The sequence below is a fragment of the Piliocolobus tephrosceles genome, chromosome 15 (assembly GCF_002776525.5).
Source record: "Piliocolobus tephrosceles isolate RC106 chromosome 15, ASM277652v3, whole genome shotgun sequence".
Classification (NCBI taxonomy): Eukaryota; Metazoa; Chordata; class Mammalia; order Primates; family Cercopithecidae; genus Piliocolobus; species Piliocolobus tephrosceles.
The window spans coordinates 82,282,457-82,300,111 of record NC_045448.1 but is presented as its reverse complement, the minus strand read 5'-3'; the positions used below and the strand labels follow the sequence as shown (position 1 = coordinate 82,300,111).

Here is a 17,655-nt window from a genome sequence, read left to right as displayed (position 1 = left end):
TAGTTGAACTTTTGAATGAACAGGGGATGCTAGAGAAAGAAAGGATTTAAGTTAGGCTTATTGTTATTTACTAATTAACCCCCAAATTCTTTCCTCTGTCTATGGTAACTAGGCTGTGCTAGCTCATTTTATTTGTCAACTTGGCTAGGTGAAGGTGCACAGATTATTTGGTCAAACATCAGTTTAGATGTTTCTGTTAGGTGATTTTAAAGGAAAAGTTTTGAGTTTCTCATCAATATGTATGATATTAATCGTAGGTTTTTTGGAGATGTTCTTTATCAAGTTGAGAAAGTTATCCTTCGTTCTTAGTTTACTAAGAGTTTTTAATATGTTGTTGGATTTTGTGAAATGCTTTTTCTGCTTCTGCTGATAATCACCACGAGATTTTTCTTTGTTAGCCTATTTGATGTGATAGATAACATTAATTAATTCCCATTTGGTAAAGTCCCTGATTCTTTTTAATGGAGCTGCAGTATCTCATATTAAAGACTTGACTAGTTCCATTAGTTCCAACTCTGGTTAAAGTAATTTTAAAGAAATTTGTGTTAGGAGAAATTAGTAAAGCAGTTTTTCAAAAGTTTTTGATTCTAAACTTAAACTCTGTTCTAAGGTAAGGTGATGGATAATTTTCCCATTGTATATCTAAGCACAAGAATTATTAAACGTCATGGAAATGTCAAAAGAATACTAGAATGGAAGGCTATATTGACTTATTAAACATTTTAAAATGGCAATTATGTAGAGAGTTAAATATACACAGGCTGAAAAAATAAGATGACAAAGTTTTTAAATCATGGTCTCGCTGTGGAAGTACTTCAACACACCCCACACATACTATGACTCCTATAGATACAGCATCTTTTGAAAGCCGTTAGCAAGAAGTAGAAATCAGTGACTAGGCTACTGTATTAAACATACTTCTATATATAAGGATTCGACCTGAAGAACCACCTACACTGTAATTAAATACATTTTTCTAAATCTCAATTTCTTCATCTATAAAATTAGAATAATAATAATATTTGGTCTTTCTTACAAAACTGTTGTGAAGTTCAACTGCTATGATTCTGCATGATAATCTATAGATAAGGTTAAATACCATCCAAATGTAATATCATGCATTGAATATTGCTATGTCTGTGAATATATATGTTTATATACACACAATTATTAAATTATGTAGATTATAGTAATATCTATACTATATTTAAATGATTGTCCACCTAAGATTTTCTAGGGCAAGCTTCCTATGAAACATTCTGATCAAGTATTATATTTCAGGTCAAATCATGGATATTTTTGTGTTGTAGTTTTTGGTTTTTACATTACAGATACTTTTGTTATTGACAAATTTTCTACATATTCTAAAGATTCTTTGTGGTGTCACAGTCAATTTTTCATATGACCAATTAAAACAGATTAGTAACACCTTAAATTTCCTTCTCAACTTCAAAAACCTATATTCGTATGTTGAGCTCTGAGCTGGGCAAGGACATATATGGTCTACTTAATGAGATTTTAGTAGTGGAAAAATTATTTCCAAAGCTCCACTCTTATTTGAGTATTTTTATTTTTACTTTCTTTTGTATGTGTATTATGTTTACTTACTATTGATTTTTTTGAATCTCTGGAAAGTACAACTTGCTAATTCAGTCATTTAAAGTCCAGGGTCAATTTTTACATATTTGATGCTTTCCACTCCCCTGAAATGTAATGGATTTTCAAAATAATTTGTTTATTGTGCTAAGGAGAAAGACATTTGACTACACATTTGGCCCTGCTTATTTCATCATATTTGAAATATAGCCAAGTTTCTATCATCAGCATCATCTTTAATTTGAGATTAAATATGAACATATTCTTTTAAACATACAATCCTTACATAGCTAGAAGTGTTGGCATAAATTCCAATAAATATGAGGTCAAAATGCAAGGAAGATTGTAACTGAAAACATTCTGTTTATGGATATGACTGATAGTACAGGAGGAGCATTTCACACAAGAGTGTCCAATCTTTTGGCTTCCCTGGGCCACATTGGAAGAAGAAATGTCTTGGGCCACACATAAAATATACTAACACTAACAATTGCTAACGAGCTACACACACACACACACACACACACACACACACACACACAAGTCTTACAATGTTTTTAAAAGTTTACAAATTTGTGTTGGGCCGTATTCACAGCCATCTTGGGTCACATGCAGCTCATGGGTCGCAGGTTGGACAAGCTTGATGTAACAGATATTTATTGTTAAAAGAAATCAGGATAATAAATAAAATCACTGAGTGGGTGAGAAGGACAGAAAAGGCAAAGTTTCCACACAGGATGAGGATGAAATTTGCAGTGCCCTAACTACAAGAGCAAATGTCATGTCCCAGTCCTCACAAACAGGTTAAGGTAACATTGTCAGCATCTATTTGCTGAGATGGAATGGACTTTCCGGGGTTATCATACACAAATCTTGTTGCTAAAGCAATTTAGGAATGAAAAACATAATAGAGTTTACCCTAGGGGAGCTGCTATTTAGTAAGAAAAGGTGCTTAAACAGTGCTGAATTCTGGAGAGCTAATGAGCACTCTGAGGAGCAGATTTCCTTAGGGGAGTTTGCCAGATCAATTCATTAATTGTGTCTCATTTTGAAAATTTACACCAGAATAGGAGTAATTATATGTTTCTCTTTTCTAAGACCCACTACTGGGACATAACAGTGCACCTGAGAATTGCATTCAACTTTGATGTGAAAGCAATATGTTAGTGAGCATGGCAGAAAAACAATTTGTAGATATGTAGGACAACTTGCAAAATGAACATTTACATTAAAGAGAAGAGCCATTTGGAAAGTCTGAAGGCTATAAGTTCAGAAAACCAGCACAAATAGCCACTCCTCGTGTTCATCTCTGCCCCTGAACATGTCAACTGAGGCAAACTCTCTGCATAGTGGTATCATTGGCAATGTTAATAGACTGAGGTACTAAATGGCCATGAATGAGATTTAAATGATGTATTACCAGGTATCCTCGGCTTGTGGGTATATTACCTATTTTTAAATGAAGTAGGGTAGATTCACATTACTCACTTGCACTGAGATACTCTAATTTGAGTGAGAGAAGCAAAGATAGAGTTTCAGTTAGTCAGAAATATGACTTAGCTTTGGATAGGATCATCAAAAGCACAAGAGACACTGGAACAACAATTGTAATGTTTTTAGTGACACTGCCATAAGTTTGAGTATTTCACTTCAGACCAGGTGGAATTTCTTACCATTCCTTGAGAAACTTTCATTCCTGAAAACCTTCCCTGGAACTGAATGCCCTTTGTGATAATACCCCTGCTACCTCCCAAATTTTAATTATCATCTTTCACTACGCCTACATAATAAGATATCTCTACACCACTCTGTGCAAAGAATGACTTGCTACTCAAATATGAGTGTCCCATCATTGGCTCTATTACACTAGTATTGTTATTGTTTATTGTATTTATCTCTTACAAAGCTACCACCTCCTTGAATTTTGGACTTTGCTAACCCATCTCGAGATCCCCAAAGTTATTGGTGGGCCTTTGTATACGATCAGTAGGAAGAAGAATGTATATTAAGTAAAGGTTTAGTTTTGCTGATTTTATCAAATATCAGAATCAACAAAATCAATTTTTCCAAATAATTTTATATTGGGTCATAGTATTTGAGTAATTTTGCTCATCATGTTTGAATCTTTCAGTTACTTTATGGAAGGAGTTGCTAAAATGATAATTTATTTGTAGCTTATACAATAGCCGGTTTCTGCCTCTGGAGAATATTAAATAGGGGATCTATGCAATTGCCTGGTTGATCCTGAAATCTGACCTTGATCATCTAGGGTCACTGTTGGGCTTCATAATGTCATTCACGATTGTGCTTCACAATGTCAAAGTAACAAGTCTCAGGTCCCATTTTGACAACAGTTCTCTTAAGTTTGAGAATTTGGCATAATTTCTCACCAGCCTCATTTACTTGCAGGTGGGTCTTCTCCCCACCCCTACTCCCCACAAAGTGAATAGAAACTGCCATGATATAGGTAATAAAGTGAAATATGTTATCAAACTAATATTAACATTAGTCAGGTGGCATTTAATTTAGCCAGAAATAATAACTAATGTAAATGTAGCATGGTAAATAGAAAATTTATATGTATCTAAATGGGCACTAATAAAAACTATGAACTTATGTATTTGTTATTTCATTGCCTCTGTTTGAATGATGGGGAAGCTGAGCAGAGGATTTAAGACTATTTTATGAAGCCTGACTTCAGTAACCAGCCAACCGTGCCATATATTACCCCACATATGAAGCCTTTAGTGAGTGATTTTTCCTCCCTAATAATAATTCCTTTATGGTGTTGTTGTCAAGGATTAAAAGAGACAGTGCACTTAATGGGTTTTTGCAGCAGGTATAATAAATACTGTTATTCAGTCTGATTTTATATATAATTTTAAAATAACACATAATCTTAATTAAGTTCTTACTATGTTCCAGGTAGGGGACTAAGTTGTCAGTATTCATTATTTCATTTAATCCTTACAATATACTATTATTATTTCACTTTTTCAGATACTCCACTGAGGGTTACAGATGTTTTGTGAGTTGCTCAACGTCCCTCAGCTATGGAATGATTGATATTCTAATTCGAATCTGATTCAACTCCCAAATTCTTAACAACTGAACTATAATTATATGATTAAATATTATGCTCCTTTAAATATGTTCAATTTATTTCAACCTTCTTACTTAAATAGACAGGACATTCACAAGCAAATTTTCTTTTATCAATTAATAACTCATTAATTACTGTCCATTCATGCTCCCTCAAGTTATTGTCTGTGTTTCCCTAATCCATCTCCAATTATATTTAAAACAAATGATAATATAAATAAGAATTTTCAATCATCAACTCAATATTTATTAGCAGAATAATCTGATGTATTGAGAGATTTTATAAGAAATTAACAAGTTTGTTTACTCAAAACTCCTGTAATAGAGTTAAAGTGATATGTATTTGAAAACAAATACTCAGAGTGGGAAATAAAGATAGAAATGCCATCATGAAGGTAAAAAGAATCCTCAAGTGGTAGTAATTTGTGATGCAAGGGGCACTAATGTTGGAGTTAGTGGCCTCAATCTATTCTAATTACTTTTGCTGTGACCCTGGGCTTAACATTCACTGTCATAGAGGGCAGTCCTGGTCTCCTCATCTGTAAAATTTAGATAATGGTGCCCTATTCATATTGCAAGGTGAATTTTTAAAAATAAGTACATGAACTGTTTCAAGTCTCTTCCCTTTACAGTTGCTATTTTACTCTTTTTGGAAGTGTTCAACATATATGTGTGTATATATACACACACACATACACGTGTGTATATACATATATATATACACACACATACATATATATATATATGAAGTTCTCTTTAGTAATCATATGTTAGGGTTGAGTGTCCTATTCTGAATTTTCAATTGAATCCTAACTTATCTTTGTATTACACAAAAACTTACATTAGACTACACAGAGAGATTGCCAAAATACCAAGGGCTAGCCAACTTCCTAATTTCTGGAAGTATTTGGGGAGCAAATAAGGGATATGATGAACTAGCTCCATTGGTCCTCTTATAGCTAGATGAGAAATAACTGTTTAAACATATGTTATCAGTGTGTGAGTGTGTATGTATACATATGTATACATGTGTGTTTATAGCAGAGTTTGAGTTGCTGAATTATACACATACAATAATACTGATCTTATACAGAAAGTAAAATGTCATTAAGTATAAGTACTAACAATATGACAAGCAGCAAAACAATAAATGTTCAGAAAATAAAAACAAAAAAAGAACAAAAAGTAGAGACACACACGAACAATAAGATCTCACTTTGTTTCAAAATCTGTGGTAAAAAAAAAAAAAATTATAAAGCACATCTTCATTTTCTTAACACATATGGAGCAAAAAATTGTGGCTCATATTCTTATTTCAAGGAGGGCCATTGGGTGAGGGGTATTGTCTAGGTTCTATTTAATGTGACAGGGGAAAAAATTGGGAAGAGATATCTCACAGTGCAGAAGATGCCTGAAAAGATTTGTGTCTCTTTAAAAGAGATTTCCTTTAGCTCCCACTTTGATGGATATAGGAGAACTCATTCTAAATTATACTGCCAAAGTATATAAATTTTCTAGTATTTCTTAGAATAATTTCAAGTGTCACATCTATTTATAGTTATTCCATTGTTGTAGGTAGGAGGATGCTGCATAATAGGAAAAGAAATAATACAAGTGTAGATGAGGAGATTTAAGCCAAGGTATGCTTCTCCGTTAAAACATTCTCAGAATTATAAGGAGTTAATTATTTGTACATTCACCAAATGTCTATAAACTCCATAAAAGCAAGATATCTGTGTTTTTATTTGTATATTTATAATACAGTCTAACTCTGTGTATGGCACACCCAATTTACTAAATAAATGAGTTTTTTATTAAGAGAGTAGCTGAGTGTATAATTGAGCTAATAAATGAATATAGTGTGGGAATAGTAAAGTGGACAAACTAAGCTTATACAAAAGAAGAAGTTATAATTGCAAAATAGTGCTAAATAAAATAGACCGGATGATGGAAAACTAGATTTTTGCTGTCTTGAAGCCAGGCAAAGGGATTTCAGTTTGATTTGGTGGGGAGAGAGAGCCAAAAGAGAGAATGGCAAGAATGAATTGAGGGACAACAGTGGAAATTATTAACAATGACCAATTTGGGGTATTTCACTGATTCCAATATTTTCTTCTCACAATTATTTTTGTAGCCTTCATTGATTTCACTAGAGGAGAGGAGAGGAGATAAGAGGAAAGGAGAGGAAAGTGGAGGAGAGGAGAGGAGAGGAGAGGAGAGGAGAGGAGAGGAGAGGAGAGGAGAGGAGAGGAGTGGTGTGGAGTGGAGTGGAATGGAATGGAATGGAATGGAATGGAATGGAATGGAATAGAATAGAATAGAATAGAATAGAATAGAATAGAATAGAATAGAATAATGGAAAAAATAAGGAGCTGAGATGAGGCTTAGCTGATTAATGATAAGAGGACAAGAAGAGGAACAGGTGGCATAAAAGACTAGAAATCTACAACTGATAGCCTGTGATGCCCAAATTACGTTTGCACTGCTACAGCTGAAACTGGAGAATAGCCCACTGTGTCAGGGGTCCCAAAGACCACTCTCAGGTTAGATGATACCCTAGAAGTGTTATACTTGTGTTTACTGCCTATGAGAGGAAAAGAATGCAGATGAAAATGAACAAAGGGAAAAAGTGTGTGCGGCAAAGTCTGCAGGAAACCAGTTGTAAGTGTCCCCTTCCAGTGGAGTCACATAGATCACATTTAATTCTCCCAGCAATAATGTGTGACAACACATGGAAAATGTTTTCAACCTAGGAAGCTCTCCCTAGTCTAGATGTCCAGGATTTTTACTGAGGGTCAGCCCTGCAGGCATGCAGCACCAGTGAAACTGACCTCAGTTACTCAAGCTCAGGAACACCAAAGAAAAACCAGGTGCTCACCATGGATCGTATTGTTAGTAAAAGCTATCTGGAAATACTAGATACTATGGTTCAAAGCCTTAGGCTTGCAAAAGCACTCATCGAATAAAAAATTTCAGGGGCTCAGTTTCCCGGAGTTAGTCAAAAGCCAGCTCTGAAAACAGGCCTTTTTTGGGATATGCAGTTTGAGCAACCCAGGTCTGCAGAGTTAACATTTCCTGTGTATTCACGTTTTTAAACTGTCCAAAATTCTTGTTGAACATAATTGTGTGTGCAGACCAAAAGAAAGAAGAGAAAAACTGAAGAAAGAAAAGATCCAGTTCACCCAACCTCTGTTTTAGAAGCAAAGTGTAGGCAATCAGGATTAAGAAGCCAATACTATGCCAAAAACAGCAAATAATTCCAAGTGATTGTCTCCAGCTTTGCAAATGAAAGGAAAAATAATTTAGCAAAATTCAGTTCAAATTTTATTTAAATGACAATGCAAAGCATCTAATGTATACTTGGTACTATCATTTATGTGTTCAGCCTTTCCCTCAATCATGACAAAATAGGAGTTATAAAGTATTACTTCAGCTTCAGTGGATGCTCTATTTATAACAGCCTAGGCCAATGGCAGAAGGTGCATTAAGAAAAGAAGATGGTAAATATACTATTATTTTTAAGCATTTTATTGTCATTCCAACCTACTAATGTCCCTAAGCTTTTTAATGCCATCTCAGATTTCCCTCTGCTACTTCAGTTAAAATCAAAATGCATAACCCAGTAGAAAACACTCAATTTATTTTCTAATATATCATTATGGAAATACAGATTTATATAAGGTCTGTTTCATGAATATGTCCAAAGAGTGCCTGTAATTTTTGAAGTTATAGGTAAATTGACATGATTCTTCCTTAAGAAGTCTGAGAAAAATTAAAACTTAAGAATATCTTGGAGGCTAAAATACAACTGTAGCTCCCACGTGGTCATCTAAACATATCCAGGGCCACATATGATATTACACCACCTTATTGTATAGGCTTAGCTATGTACCATCTGGTGAAACTGGTGACATGGCACATGCACCAGCCTATGTTGGCAACTCACAATCATTTATACTAAAATTTTTCTACCTAGGAAAGTAATGGTGTTTTTGTTACATTCTTGCTCTGATAGCATCATATGAAAAAATTCCATAGGCCAAGCACCATGGCTTTCATGTATAATCCCAGCAGTTTGGAAGTGCCAGATGGGAGGATCACTTGGGTCCAGGATTTTGAGACCAGTCTAGGCAATACAGTGAGACACAGTCTTTACAAAAAAAAAAAAAAAAAAATAGCCAATGTTGTGGCACATGCCTGTAGTCCCAGTTATTCAGGAAGGGTTCACTTGAGCTCAGGAGTTTGAGGCTGTGGTGAGCTATGATTGCACCACTGCACCCCAGCGTGGGCAACAGAGTGAGATTCTCTTTCAAAAAAAGAAAAAGAAAGCAATTATAGTAAAAATGTAATTACCTACAGAGCATCTAATTAAGAATTATTGAAAAACACATCTTGCCCCAAATCATCTCTTTCACTGGGGTGGTATTCTGCCTTAAATTGCCCTGTATTGATCCACTGACTTCTAGCTATTCCCCCCTTTTATAATCTGAATAGGAATCTGTAATTTGGTATTCCTTAGTGTAAAAGGTACACTGGTTTTATTTTTTGTTAATTTCTCTGAGTGGTTATGAACATGGTGGCAAGTTATAAAATGTCAACAGTATCAGCATAGGTTCTTGGTTTATCACATTAAGTACAACAAGAAATTAAGAAAAAGATGTGTCAAGATCCTTGGCTCTAACTTATAAGGTAATCTACTTTCTACAAAGAGTTTCACCAACCTATTTCTCCAATGTATAGTCTTTGTTTTCTTACTGGGCAAAGAGAAGTGCAGGATTTATGAGGTTGATGCTGAAGCAAATTCAAATATAATGCCCATCTTTCTGTTTTTGATGTTAGTTCAAAATACAAGAAAACTTAAGGGCAACTCTAACAGGAGGCCACATAAGATAGGCACTGCAATTTTCTACCATTCTCCCGTCTCTCTGCTTTGAGATCAATCACTGATAGTAGAGAGGCCTCGTTTATGAAGAACACGTTAGAAATGAAACCTTGGAATGTTTATATGAAGTCAAATGATAAGTGAAATGAGCCTCTGCTTTCACTCTTTAAATTAAAACAGATAATTTGAGGAAGTTTGATAATACTTCATGATTTCTGAAAATGTACCTAATTACCATTTTTAAATTTTGTTTTAAAAATATGCTTTATGGATATTAGTTTTGCTTTACATGCCTTCATTTAATAAAATTTTATTTTTAATTAAAAGATAAAGGCAAAAAGAGGTTTTTTACATAAACATGACTATGACTGGAATGTGGATACTTCATATATGAACTAATATAAATAAGGTGCTTCTTGTCACTTACTAGCCTCCCTGTATTATTTACCTAAAGCCAAATGTCATCTGAAATTACAGCCCACCAATACTACCTGCTTCAACTACCATTGTCATTTCTTGAGCACTACTATATACTAGCACTTCAGTAAGTCCTCCTATTGTCTTATTTAATACTTAGAACTATCTGTGATGAGCATATTATCCCTATACTGAGAAAAACTAGAATTCTGTAGAGCTAATAAAAATGCTCAAAGTCATTTAAAGAGCAAGATTGTAGAAGAGGATCTCCAGTACTCATTTTGCCCCCACTCAAAAAGGCCACATCATCTTGAACAACTACTCTCCACACAGGAAAATATCTTCCCAAGAAGTGTGAGATTACAGCACTTGGGTGTAGCATAGAAATAAGAGAAGATGCATAGAGAAGTATAGGAAGAACACTTTCAACATTATCCTTGTTACCCTCCCCAAACTCCAAGTGGCACAGCTCAGAGAGAAGATACTCTCTGCTTGGGGATGGAGAGGAAATTGAGCACCAGGCTTTGCCTCATATCCCAACACTGGGCCTATGTTACACCCTGGACTTCAGACTGGTATCCACAGAGCCTCCAAGCCTGCCCGACCACCAGAACTGATCTCAATCCCCCTGACTTTGGACCCACCCCTATGCCAGGCCAACCCTTACAGACTTAGATTCCAAGCTCTTTCTCATGACCAGGTTGGCTCCAGTGGACTATCCCAACACCTGGGGTGGGGAGGAAGTGACTAAAGTCATTGCCCAAGATGCGTGAAAGAGAATGGATATAAACTTAGGTATGTCTCTAAAGACTGTGCTCTGAACCATTACATAGTTTCTTCTCATGCACTTTACTTGTGGCTTTCACTTTATAATTGCTACATCTAAGTCATAAATTTACAAAGCATAAAGATGACATGCTCAGCAGATAAAGAAAATGAGGGTCAGAGGACTCAAGTAGCAAACCCAGAAGTATACAATGTGAGAATATTAGGGAAACCATTGCAAGCAACTTCTCCTGATCCCAAGTCCGGGGCTTTCTCATTTGTTCTACCACTCCAGTGTACCATGCCCTCTGGTATACAATGCACCTCTCTAAATAAAAGCATCATTCCAATGGGGTTTTCCATTCCCATCTACTTTCCATCACTGATTGAAGCCAAAATGTCATTGGTCAAAAAATTTCACAAAATACTGTGACAAATGTGGTGTCGGAAGGATCTATTCTTTGTTCTCAAGTTACACAGGCAAAGGAACACATTTAAGAAAATAAAAGTTAATGACTGTTATATTGGATAAACACCAGAAAATTGCTGTAAAAGCACAGAGAAAAGGATAATTAGGTTTCCATCTGGCAAGAGGTGACATAAGGATTACTCCCACAGACTAAGCAAGTTCTCTTTAGGAAGAAAGAGTAAAGAGAAATTGAGCAAAGGAAGAATCAGTAAGGTGTGAAATGCTCATAGGTGTAATATATGAATAAAACAATGAGTAGTACAATTTGCTAGGAAAGAGTACAGGAATTTGGGACAATCAAGTAAAAATATGAAAGTATATGTTAGAGAAACTAAATAATTTCTTTCTTGTTGTTACCTCAGTGGATGAATATCTCTCAGGTGAGAAAATATTCCACAGTGTTTCACAATTATAGTATATTGAATTTTCATCAAAATTCAGCAGTTTTGTAAAAGAATGCAAAAATTAAAAGGCAGCTATTGCATTTTCACTTTTTATAATTTCATAAGGTTTGTGTTTAGTAATGAACTTGGTGAGTATAGCCCACAAGATTAAAAAATTCGGATTGCAAAGAATATTTTATACACAATAAATACAATTACCACAGTGATAACAAATGTATTGTGTACTATTACCTGTTAATCAATCCATTAAGGCAAATGGGCAAATAGAGTATTGAGAAAAGGGAGAATAAAGGGGTAGGCATAAGAAAAAAATGTGTGGGTTTAATGGAGGCAAAAGAACGAGAATGGAAAAAAAAAAAATCAGTAATTAGGCATGACCTGGCCCACTAAGGCAGAACTACTATGAAACATTGGCATGTAATATAACTCGTGTTTTCCAGGTCTAGTTTAAGATACTGATCCCTATATGAATGTGAAAATGGGCAATAATTTCCACTGCACAGACAGGAAGTGCCAGTAAAAGTACTAATGGTAACATATTCCATTTAAATGAACTTTCACTTTTTAAAAAGTTCTTCACAAAATTAAATAGAACATTTTAAAAATCTTAGTTCGGCCGGGCATGGTGGCTCAAGCCTGTAATCCCAGCACTTTGGGAGGCCGAGACGGGCGGATCACGAGGTCAGGAGATCGAGACCACCCTGGCTAATACGGTGAAACCCCGTCTCTAATAGAAAACACAAAAAACTAGCCGGGCAACGAGGCGGGCGCCTGTAGTCCCAGCTACTCGGGAGGCTGAGGCAGGAGAATGGCGTGAACCCGGGAGGCGGAGCTTGCAGTGAGCTGAGATCCGGCCACTGCACTCCAGCCTGGGCGGCAGAGCAAGATTCCGTCTCAATAAATAAATAAATAAATAAATAAATAAATAAATAAATAAAAATCTTAGTTCATCTACTACCACACTGTCTCCTACTGCAGGCATTACTTGTTATCAGGGAAGCAGGGTGTGTGTGTGCGTGTGTACAAAGTCTATTGCATCTAGTTAGTAGTTCTATTTAAATTCAGAAGTATCACACATAATTTAATAATTTACAGTCCATGTGGAAGACTGTATCATGTATTATTTATGGTAGCAAATGCTCAGGGCCACAACAATACAGGCTATATTTCTCAAGCTCACATTATTGCCTTTTAGGTCACTTCAGAATAAAAAGTTCTCGAGTTGCCACTTAGGAAAGTCACTATTTATACCAGCCATCAGAAGAAACAACACTGATTAATTGCAATCTCTGGAATGAAGTCAATAACACAACTAGCAGGGTCGGGGGCAGAGGGGAGACAGCCAATTATCTCACTAGCAATACTCTTGAGTCATTCACCTTGTTTTTAAGCAGGGCTGATCCTGAGTCCTTAAGGAAAGAAGTCATCTGTCTAGAGGCCAAGAAGCCACCCTTCCCCCTGCAAAAAAAAAAAAAAAAAAAAAAATCATCTAGTTCACTGAAGCCTGTGAGGGAGGTTCTACAGTCACATCTTCATTTGTTGGTATAAGCAACATAATGAGTGTGGGGTAACACAGAGATACCACTCTCCACTTTAGGATGGAGTTGCTTATTCTCCAAGATTCTGGAGATGTTGGCAGCATAAAAATGTCAACCAAGTCCCTTTCTGGTAACTGTACTCTACAAATGAAAGCTGACTTGGTGAGGGTTACACCACATTTATGAGAAGCAGCCTACATCCACTGATGGGTCAATGTAGGAATTAAAAGGCTTGCCTCCCTTGCTTTAAGTAAAGAATTTTGTAGGAGTGTTCCATGCCAGAATTCACCACAGAACCATCTGAAGGATTTGTGGTGACTTCATTACGGTTCAACATCCTTCTGCTCTGTCCTACTTCTTTCATTCTCCTACTGTTGTTGATCCCAGAAGCATTCCTTACATAAATCTTTTTTTTTCCCACAAATCTCAGCTTCAGAATTTTCTTAGAGAAATTTACCTTAGACAGGTGATGCCAAAAATCACTGAGAAAGCCTACTTGAAAGCACAAATTTGGAGCTAGATTAACCACCATACTGCAAGCAACAAAAACTCCATCACTGGTAGAATGTGTAACACTGTTAGTGCCTTGCATGCTCTGGCAGTGTAATCATTAAGCTTTTCATTGCGCGAAAGTAATATTGGGCATATACACTAATGGGGGCATATTTCAGGTGTTTAAGAAATTCTGGGGAAGTAACTGTCATTAGGAAAGTGGAGTTGAATGGTTCTTACTAGGACTTACGATGTATTCGATAAAGAAAAGGCTAAGGGTAGTTAGTCACCAATTAAAAGCTAAGAGTGAAAACTAGAGGGCCTCCTTGGTTGTTTCTACTGAAATTCTCTTTTACTGCAGTTGGTGAGCAGACAACACACAGAATCAAGCCCAGGATTTAAGAATAATAGTAGCAGCAAAACTATCAAGAGGGTTTAATTCTCAAACTCGGAATGAATGCCTACTTTACTAAAACCAGGGTCCTGATTAGGTAAAAGTGGGACTCAGAGGCATGTTATAGGGTTATCTGGGTAAATGCAATTCAAACTACTGACTGTTTAGATACTTGTGAAGACTCTAGGCCCATATTAAAGGCCCACTACCCTCTGTTAATTGCTAGAGTGCCTTTCTTGCTTGAAATCAATGTACAGGTTGCTGTCTTGCAAGAAACTATAAACCCCCATTAGAATTTACCCACACTAACACCCTTCAGTCTGCAAGTTCAATAACTGAAACTAAATTACAAGATAACCAAGCTAGAAAGTGCAGGGTGTACCATAAGTAGGAGATTATACCTAGAATTTGCTGCTGGGCTCAGCCAACATTTACTGTTAGAATTAGTGTTAGATACTGAAGAGACTGGATTGCGGGAAGAAGATAAGAGAATACAAAATTTAAAGAAGAAGAGTTTGTGGATATGAGAGTGCTCTCTCATAATACAGATTTAACATCTTGGCAATGTGCTAGGAAATGAAATTGACATATTGTTTTTGGAAGTTTGAGAAAGGTGATGCCCAAACAAAGTGAAATTGAAATGACAAAACTGATATGGCATAAAATGGAAAAAATGGACATAGGAATGCTGGTATGGATAAACAACATAAGACTGGAAAACTCACCAGTTGAATATATCCCATGGGAGGGACTAGAGAATACTCATTTTACCCCAGTGCTGATAAAAAGCACGCATTCATTCCTGAGAAACTCAGTGGTGATCTTCCACATTCCCATAGTGATGGTAAGAAATGCTACTAAAACATTTGGAGCATAATTGGCAATAAAGATGATTGTGAAAAACAGGAAACAAGTGGTAGATAGAAGGCTGACTGGTCATAATAGGATTATTTGAGAGGTAATTGGAGAAGATTTGACATAATCTGATAAATATTTGAGAGGCCTATAAAGATTCTTAAAAATACTTGAAGTCCCTAGAAAGTGGTTCTCAATCAGGAAAAAGTTTTCTAAATTGGACAATGTCTAGCAATATGGTTGGCTGTCAATTTGGCAGAATGATGCTGCTGGCATCAGAATGGTAGAGGCCAAAGTTGCTGCTAAGCGTCACAAAATACACAGAGTAGCTCCCACAAGAAAGAAATATGCAAACAATAATATCCACGTATCTGAGGTTAAGAAACCCTGAGGTAGGGATGAGGTGGCTAGAATCAAAGAAGTCAAATACAGTTATTCAGGGGCTAAAGGCAACCATACACAAATAAGTCAGAATTTCTGAATTAATTTCTGTTTATGGACAGTTTTTCAGATCCAGTACCAATTGACTACAGTAGACAATGAGTATTTGGGGGGAATGATGTTACAATAATTCCCATAGTACTTCCCCAAATGGATCTATTGCTGATATGATTTGACTGTGTCTCCACCCAAATCTCACCTTGAATTGTCATAACCCCCATGTTTCAAGGGTAGGACCAGGTGGAGATAATTGAATCATGGGGGCAGTTTCCCCCAAACTGTTCTTGAGGCAGTGAATAAGACTCATGAGCTCTGATGGTTTTATAAATGGGAGCTTCCCTGTCCAAGCTCTCTTGCTTGCTGCCATGTAAGATGTGACTTTGCTTTTCATTTGCCTTCTGCCATGACTGTGAGCCCTCCCCAGCCATGTGGAACTGTGAGCCCATTAAACCTCTCTCCTTTATAAACTACCCAGTCTTGGGTGTATCCTTATGAGCAGCATTGAGAACAGAATAATCCAATTGTCACTTACTTAGGGAAGGGCATACTTGGAAACAGAAATACACAAACATTTTGAGGTTGACTGGACACAGAAATTAGACTGATACTCTATTCAGGGTCCAAAATTATCATTAGGCTCCCTAATGGGAAAAACATAAGGGAACAGATAATAAATGAAGTTCTGATGCATGCTGAGGCCTCAGTGTGTCTGCTCTATCCACAAACTTAACTGGCAGTTATTTTTCCATGTACACAAAAGCATATTGAAAATGAACTATAAAGAATTTGGTGGAACTCAAAAATTGGTCACTGTCCTGTATAAGAGCTGCTGTAGAAATGGAAGCTGTGTAACTGCCTCTCTTCATTGCCAGTCAGATAGTAAATCACAATCAATATTCTATCCTGGAGGGAATAGTGGAAATTATATCTACCTGTAAAGCATAAGGGAAGCTTCTGGCCAAGATGATGTAGGATAAACTTTCCTTGTGAAGTAAACTCAAAATGGGGGGGGGAAATGATATGAAACCACAATCTTCAAAACAAGATATATCAAAAAACAAAGAAAAGTCTTCCCTGAGATATAGGAAATAAAAGAGAGAGCCCTAAAATTGTCCAAATGCATTGTCTTAAGAGAGTTTCCAGGACACAACACAAGAAAACAGAATCTAAAAAGAGTCTTGCAGACTCTCTGAGTTGAGAATATGGAAGTGGAATCCAGGGAGACCAAGGAGGATAGACTTTGTAACAGAAAGAAAGAGGAGCATGGAGAGGTTATTCTAGTGATATTCAGAGAGAGAAGTCCATAGACCTGCAGAGGGTCCTTCCTGAGTATTTGACAGAATAATGATCAACACGAGGCAGAACTGTGGAGGATGCGCAGAAGCAGAGGCTAGAGAGGCAAGTTTGCCATGAGTGGTGCCAGCAAATCTTGAGGAAGGAGAAGAAGAGGAGTGAAACCCCTGAAGAAACAATGTAGAAACTGAAGGAGATAGAGAAGATAGTAATCAAGAAAAAGGAGTTTCTAGAGCAGATGATTCAACATGAATCATTTATTAGCAGCACTGAGAACAGACTATCAAAGAACCATGGTTTCAAGAATAAGAAAGCTGCTCTGTGGGCTTTACAGAGGAAGAAAAGATTGGAAGAGCAGCTGGCACAAATTGATGGAACATTATCCCCCCTGGAGTTTCAGCATGAAGCCGTTGAGAATGCCACTACCAATGCAAACATGTTTCGTACCTTGTAGTTAGCTGCCCGAGGCATAAAGAAGGCCTACCAGGACCTGGACACTGGCAAGGTAGATGAACGGATGGATGACATCACAGACTTGCAGGAGGTGGCCCAGCAGATCTCAGATGCCTTTCTTGACCTGTGGGTTTTGGAGAAGATGTGGGTGATTGTGAACTGTTGGAGGAACTAGAGAAGCTGGAGGAAGAATTGACCCAAGAATTGTTAAATCTGGGGCAACAAGGAGGAAGTGAACCCCAGTCAAATGGCTAGCGTATCTTCTACACTATCCGCCTTCCTGGGAGGGTCAGCTCCCCCAAAGCAGATGAAGACAAAGAAGCACTAAAGCAGTGGCTGCGTGGGAATCCTGACGAGTCTGGGCTGGTGGTGGTGTTCATCTTTCCCTAAGCGCCAAGTGCTGAACAAAAGGAGCATAACTTTTGGAGGAAATCCTGCTGAGGCCGGTAGTATGACCTTCCCTGAGAAAAGGGTCTGTTGCCTTTTCAGCCCTGGCTCAATTCTGAAGAAGAAACTTGCTGTAGGAGGAGGACCCGAGGTCCCTTCTATTTGAA

At 36.9% G+C, this 17,655-nt stretch overlaps 1 pseudogene; it reads left to right on the top strand.

Moving 5' to 3' along the window:
- The window catches only part of LOC111551146, a 53,617-nt pseudogene extending 36,261 nt beyond the window's left edge, over window positions 1-17,356 (top strand).
- The last annotated feature ends 299 nt before the right edge of the window (window positions 17,357-17,655 follow it).